We start from the raw sequence: 7320 nt of genomic DNA, 5'->3' as shown, positions 1-7320 counted from the left end.
TATGCTACCGTTAGGGGTGTGAAAAACAAAAACAATATAATAATAAATTATAAACAATATTGTAATAGTGCCCAGGGCTGATGGTTTCTAAGAGGCACTGAATGGGAGTGGAGAATTTTCAATTTATTCAAAGGAACGTTTATATTTTATGTTTTCCTATATTCTTTGTCGAAAAGAAATTTGTTAATTTACAATTTTTTTTTACGTAAATGAGTAGACGTAAAATGGAGAATGTAGTTTTAATTTCTATATAAATAATTCTCTCTGTAATCCACATAATATATATATAGGGTAGGCAACGTTTACAATCACACTTTGAGCCGCTGCGCTACGATGGCCTGAGGCAATTGGTAAAAGATATTATAATAACAAATACAGTGGTAACCCTAACTATAACCTTCTATCGATATCTTAGTTTTGATACAGTTAAGAAAAAGTAAAATTGACAGTTTTTTATTTCCTTACTAATAGAAGTTAACACTATTTTTTTTTGAAAACATTTCTTTATTATGCCCTTGTTCTAAGTAGACTTTTCGTGATGGTACTGGATTCAAATGACATTAAGAGGTACATCTTATAAATTATAATTAACTTTATGTGTGGTTACAAAAATTGAAAAGAGAAAAAAATCTTCAGTATCCGCGACCAGAAGGCCGGGGCGTTACAGTGTAAGAGCTTGGGCGCAGGAATGTCACTGTAATCGCGACGATTGCGGGTTCCATTTCCACTCGGAGAAAAGAAATATTTTATATTTTCATTTCTTCGCTCTGGTGACTGGACCTAGCGGTGTTGAGTTCTGCCACGCCAATGTCTTCAAAATTCGACGGGAAGTGGGGAACGGAAATGTCTCGAAGTATATTAACATTAGGTTTCTTGGTTCCATTTGTCCATAATTTTTTAATCTGAATTTCAATTTTCTTAGTCAATTATGTATTTCAATATTTGTTGTTGTCACGAATAATCCTTTCCCTAAAAAAGACTATTATTCTTTACCGTAAATAACAAGAGACCTTTTAATAAATATTTTTATATAAACATAATTTTAGCCTTGGATTTATATTTGTATTATACAAAACTTATGTATTGTACCACTAAAGATGTTTTATTTATTCATATTTATTTTCATATTTATATGACAAGTTAATATATGAGGGAACCTCGTTAGGTTCGTAGTTATAGTAGGGAACGAAGTAAGTTCCCTACTTCCCTTCTTTAGTGACATTGTGTGTTGAGTAGGGGAACTTAATATATCATTTTGTGTATCAAAGTGCCCAAGTGGATAATTGGGTTTGATCAATTGGAGGTTGAAATCCAATTTGGACAATATTTAAAGTTTAAATGACTCATATAATTGGGTAAGTCACGGAATATCTTAAAACGAGGTTCCCTATGTTTAATCTGCTAAACGGGAAAAGCGTAAAGCTCTTTCTAGCTTAGATTTAATCTATTTCCAACATGGTTTCTCTCAAAAGAGTGACAAAAAGTATTAGGGAGAGGCATATCACTATTTCGTTTTAAACCGAAAAGTAAGAAGGTAGGATAAAAATAAAAAAAAATGTTCAGATAGCGGCACGTTAACTTTTACTTTAGCCTTTTAGATGTCACGTTCAAGGCGCTTATTTAAACTTATTGAGGCCATTTCGCATTTAATTTCAATTTTATATTGTTATGGTTGATTGTGTATCATATCTTTTTAATATTAGGCATTATATAACGTTTTTCCAGCGCACAATTCAAATTCCTTGTTAATAAAATTGATAAGATTATTTAGCGGCGTTGAGTTCCGCAACTTAACACCAAATATCTTCAGATTTTCCCAGTAAGTGGGGAACAGTGTGTGACAGTGTTTGAACGGGAAATGAAGTGTCTTAAAGAGGTTCCCAGGTTCCTTCTGCCTATCCTGGCATGTGCAGGAGACAGCGTGGAACGAAAAAAAAGAATTCTGCTTCACGCTTTAAATTGGTTCCGTTCTTCTGAAGCTTCTATAGTATGTTGAGTGGTCCGTGGCTTTTCTCGGGGCAAGGCCTAATAATAAGAGTCAAGTGAGTGGTAAGCAATACATGACTTTAAAAGATTGATTGATAGCTACGTGTTGAGTTCCACCACACAATGTCTCAAAATTTGAGCAGAAAGAAAGAAGAGCAATAATAGGGGAGCACTTAAGAGAGGATTTCCCAAAACGGGGAACGGGGCAACGGGGAAAAATATTAATTTGCGGTTTATAATCAAAAAATGCCGTTTGTCACTCTACATGTCATATATTTATATATGTAATTATATAATAGTTATAGTTCGAAACTAAGTAAGTTATGATTTAGCGTATGTCGTTTGTTGATAACGTGAATGGTGCAACTTTCCAGATTGCGTCACGGAACATGTGTGATATAGACGCGTGTGTGGACGCGTTTGGTAGCGATAGAATAAAAAATGTTCTCATTTTCTTTAAATATCTCTGTTTATTCTTTTTTGCAGATAGAGAGAGAGAAAAAGAGATAAATGTATATGATAAATATATTTAAGCTTACTTCTTAAAAATAGTAGGCGACTACCCTTGTGCCTGTGTTAAAACACTCCGCTCTTCAATTTCACCCGCCGAATTTTGAAGGCATTGCATGTTGAGTGACGAAACGCAGCGTTTTGCCTTGTTACCAGGGCGAAGAAATGAAAATATTAAATATATCATTTCTTCGAGTGATAATCGAATCCATAATCTGTCACGTTTATAGTGATTCGCTTTTGCCCTTGCGCCACGACTCGCCTTGAATTTTTTTTAATAGCGTTTTCAAATTGCAACGAAAAACAAAACGGAGAATTAAAAATTCTCTATTCTATTCTCCATATGAAGCAGCAGGACTCGTACCTACACATCTTGGGACACTTTTCAAGACCCGGATAGATACAAGCCACGTTTAAATTTTTATACATTTTCTAAAAAAAGAGTGACAAATCATATTGTTAATATATATATTTTTAATTAATATTTTTGTATTTATTTTGTCAACAGTACACATATCTAATTCAGATCGGCGGAATTGTATTTAATACTGTGCATTTCTAATGTTAGTTAGTAATGTAACTTTAACACTTATGTATATAAGAATTATTATAGCATGGCAGAGTGTGAGTTTACTGGTTCTTATTTCTAAGAAGCTTTTGATATTAAATATGATATAATACAAAAACCATGTATCCTGTTATTTATAATGATAAATATGAGTATTTAAGTATTAATATGAGTACTAAGATTAATAATTTTGGACATATTTTAAAACCAATTATAGTGGTATTAAAAATTATGAAACTTATTCATTCAGCCATTATTATATTTGTTTTAATTTTCAAGCAAAATAAGCCAAATTACAATTTTTGTACTTATTTGTGAATAGTTCCACAAATAAGTACAAAAATTTTAAAATAATGTAAATAATTAGACGGTTCTGGACGGTTCTTAGAAGCTTCTAAGTAACCTCTCATTTTTCAGTAGTTCCTTATAGATATTAAAAATCTTTTGCTATGTATGGGATACTGCGTGAAACTTAAAAAAATCTTAACTAAATGCACAAATAATACATTGCATTAATTATGATAGTAATAAATATAATTAACAAATAAGTATGTATATATAATCTTAAATGATTATTTCTGTTTGCACAAGACCAGATCACCGAGGAGCCGTGACATTAAACAAATGTTAATCCCATTAGTGAAGTAGAGCATTTATATATTTATTTATAGTTCATATAATATACAAATACTAAAAGCTGAGGTTTCATGGCGCAGGGGCACAAGCGTGTGACTGTAGACTCAATGGTTCTGGGTTCAATTCCCACTCGAGGAATTAAAAATTAAAAAATATATATCGTCGCTGTGGGTATACCTGGACGCGCTGTGGGTGTAACCGAGACGATAGAGAGGATGTCGCCAGCAGTTCTAGCCGGAAAGAGACGTGACATCCAGCTTCAATAATGCAAAGCTAGGCCGTCATCTAATCCTGATCAAATTAAAATCAAATCAACTTCACGCTGTATCCTACCTAATGATAAGATACTCCGTTCCTCACTTTCCACCGAATCCTGGTCCTGGTCTGGTCTGGTAATCCTGATAATCCTTAATCTTAATAAATTAAGTTTTAGAACTATTAAATCAAAGTCATGATCGCACTGTTAACTTGTTGAGAAGTCATATCTAGAGCGTGACATATTAATGTTAAATCAAAAACTAATTGGGCAGGCTGTGGGCGTGTGGAAATGTTTAAATCTATTGAGTAATTTATATGTGATCGGTATATGTTTTTGTAATTAACACTCGTTTGTAAACACTATTGCGGTACAGTAGTGTAGAAGTAAATAGACGCGATGGTAGGGTATTTAAATTAACGTATGTCCATTTAGCTTCACGATTTATAGAGCTTACAACGGAGTAGGCAGAGATAACTGAGTGTTAAGACACTACGCATGGGCGTAGGAAAAGTGGGAGGGGAACGTGCTGACTCCAGAAATTTTACTAACAAGAAATTTACCCTAAAAATAAAAAAAAACCTTTCCACGGAATGATTTGTTAAAGTCCAGGCTCTCCCCCTTGCAAAATATCTGTGCATATGTGCATGACACTTCGTCCTTCATTTTCCGCATGTTCTAGGAACGGTGTGTCAAGTGGCGGAGTTCCACGCCGCTCTAATTAGGGCTTCTACAACAATTAAAATAATTTATTCCTTTGAACCAGTATCGAAGTGTCTCTAAACAAGAAGTAAGCATCGTAACAATAGTTTTTCTTCCAAATAACAGAGGTTAGTTTGCCGTAACGTTACGTCACTAGTCCGAGCGACCCGCTTCTCACGGCACATCACTTTCGATTTTGTGTGAATCTCACGATCATAGTGATGTTCCTTTGAACTCTACTTCAGAAAAAAGTCTGTGGTGTTCGGTCACCGGGTTTGAATAAATACCAGAACCACAAAAAAATACAATTTAATTATTTAATAAAAAAGTACAATTATCTACTCGTTAAAACTTGTAACGAAAGAATAGTACCCAGCACGTTTTCAGTTTTATCTCAGACGACAACTATTAGTGTAGTGATTTGTTTTTGTCGATATTCTATTTATCATTAAATCATTACCGAATAATATAAATATAATAATCATAAAAAATAATAACGTTATAATATAAAAAAAAGGCTAACTTTTTATGATACATTATTCTGTTTTCTCCTTGAATTGAATTTGAATCCTTAATTAAAGCGTTAGAGGTAAATGCGACGATTGTGGGTTCGATTTCTACACAGGGAATGAATTACTTTATCCTGTATCCTGCATATAGCAGGGTAGCACGGTAGGTATTTTAAGTAAAATTATTGAGATAATTACAATTAGACATGTAAAACAATTTTTAATTATGACTATTAAGCGTGAATGCCAATTAAAGCTACACATAAAAATTACCTAACATCCCTTTTAAGGTATTTTAATTGCAATCTATTGAAATTTTAACCTTTTAGCATAAAAAATTAAATAAAAAAGTTTTTGAACAGGATTTGAGCCAATGAATGACGTCCAAGGCGACGATTGACAATTTCTAAGGGGCCTGAGTAAGGGTTCTGCTACTTTTATACCCTATTTTATATATGTATATATATAATTTTATACTGCTAATTTTTATATTTTTTCAAACTTAGTTTTCTATCCTATACAGCATTACTTGAATTCAGGAGACATTGCGTGTTGAGTGGCGAAACTCAAATGTAACATTTTGTCTTATTTCCGGAGTGAGTAAATTACAATTATTCTTTCTCAGAGTAGGAATCGAACCCACAATCATCGCGTTTATAGTCATGCGCAGATTTTTGTAATAAATACAATATATATACAATAGTTTAAGCTTAAGACGTTCTACTCTCAAAGTCGAGAACAAGAATTAGCAAAGTATTTATAATAATAGCTTTTCTTGTTCTTGCAAATATTCATTATAAAATATAATAATAGTAAAATAAATTATAATGCAAGTATCGTAGCATAGTTGCGACGCGAGTTCACCGGGTTAATGCTCTTACGACAGCTAGTGATGTGCTTAACTGTGTAGTAAAATATATAAAAAAGCTTATATATAGCTTTTTTCTTTTGTTATGTCTTTCCATATAGTCAGGCAATAATAACTATATCAATTTCGCAGTCTGTGGTAAACGAAACACGGCGTTGAGTTTCGCCACCCAACACGCAATGCCTTCAGAATTCGGCGGAAAGTGGGGAATGGAGTGTGTTAACATTATGTTCCCTCTGCCTACTCTGCTGTCTTGCGGGATGCAGCGTGATGCTGCTATCAGCATACTGTTCCATACTTATCTTTATAAAATTTATTAACATCAACTGTGCCCTATAAAATAATCTTTATAGTTTATTTATCTTTTATCTTATGGCTTCTTGAATACAGTATTGATATTAGGTAAACTGATGATAACGATTATTGTACTTATAAAGTATAATTTAGTATTTCAAACAAAGCTGTCAAGTTTCCGTAGTGTAGCGGTTATCACGTGTGCTACACACGCACAAGGTCCCCGGTTCGATCCCGGGCGGAAACAGAGTCACTCTTCCTTTAACAATATTTTACTTAATTTTTTTTATATTTTATTTGTTTTCTTCTTATTTTTCTAATATTTTAATATTTTGTATGTAAATTTTCAAATTGATTTTTGTTTTACTAATTTTTATGGAAGCTAGCAATAAAGAATAAAAAATGTGGAATCGTGATGTCAATCCAACATGGGTACCTTTAAAAAGCGTCTGAACCTCCTTAAAGGTGGACCACGCACTCATAGCCAGAGTCGTGGGCTGCGGTGATCTCCACCACCAGGTGACCAGTACGCTTTAAACATAGTAAAGTACAGCGTTTAAAAATAGTATAGATAATAAAAAATCTATTTTTTTGGTAAATAGCGCCTACGAAAAAACAGCAATAATTGCACAGCATGGGATGTTGCTTAGTTTTATTATTTTAGCTATTACTTTATTATGTATCAAATAAAATATTGAACTTAATTTATTATTTTAATTTTGAACTTGTGCCTACTTTGTGTATATATTTTTATAGGTTTACTTACCTAAGACATTTCGTTCGCTATTAGATACTTTCGTTGTTGACTTGATGACGTCAACGCCAACCAACCAACCAACAAAATGACAATATTAAATATTTAGTTCGGTTTTATTACATAATGTGTAAAACAAATAGCTACGCTCTTTCTCGAAAAGCAGGGTGTGCAGGGGGAATCTCCTATTAAGATTTAGATTTCTCCGTTTCTTTTTCCCAACCACTTACATGATGC

General features: G+C 33.1%; 1 non-coding gene across 1 annotated transcript; it reads left to right on the top strand.

Annotated features, from left to right (window-relative positions):
- Positions 1-6503: 6503 nt before the first annotated feature.
- TRNAV-CAC (transfer RNA valine (anticodon CAC)) lies at positions 6504-6576 on the top strand. The gene has a single exon. It is a non-coding gene; the product is annotated as a tRNA-Val (tRNA).
- The last annotated feature ends 744 nt before the right edge of the window (positions 6577-7320 follow it).

Source organism: Heliconius melpomene, chromosome 2 (genome assembly GCF_056956725.1).
Source record: "Heliconius melpomene rosina isolate 202511_hmr_F chromosome 2, ASM5695672v1, whole genome shotgun sequence".
Lineage (NCBI taxonomy): Eukaryota > Metazoa > Arthropoda > Insecta > Lepidoptera > Nymphalidae > Heliconius > Heliconius melpomene.
Note: the sequence above shows the minus strand (reverse complement) of the source record. Positions and strands in the feature narration are given on the sequence as shown.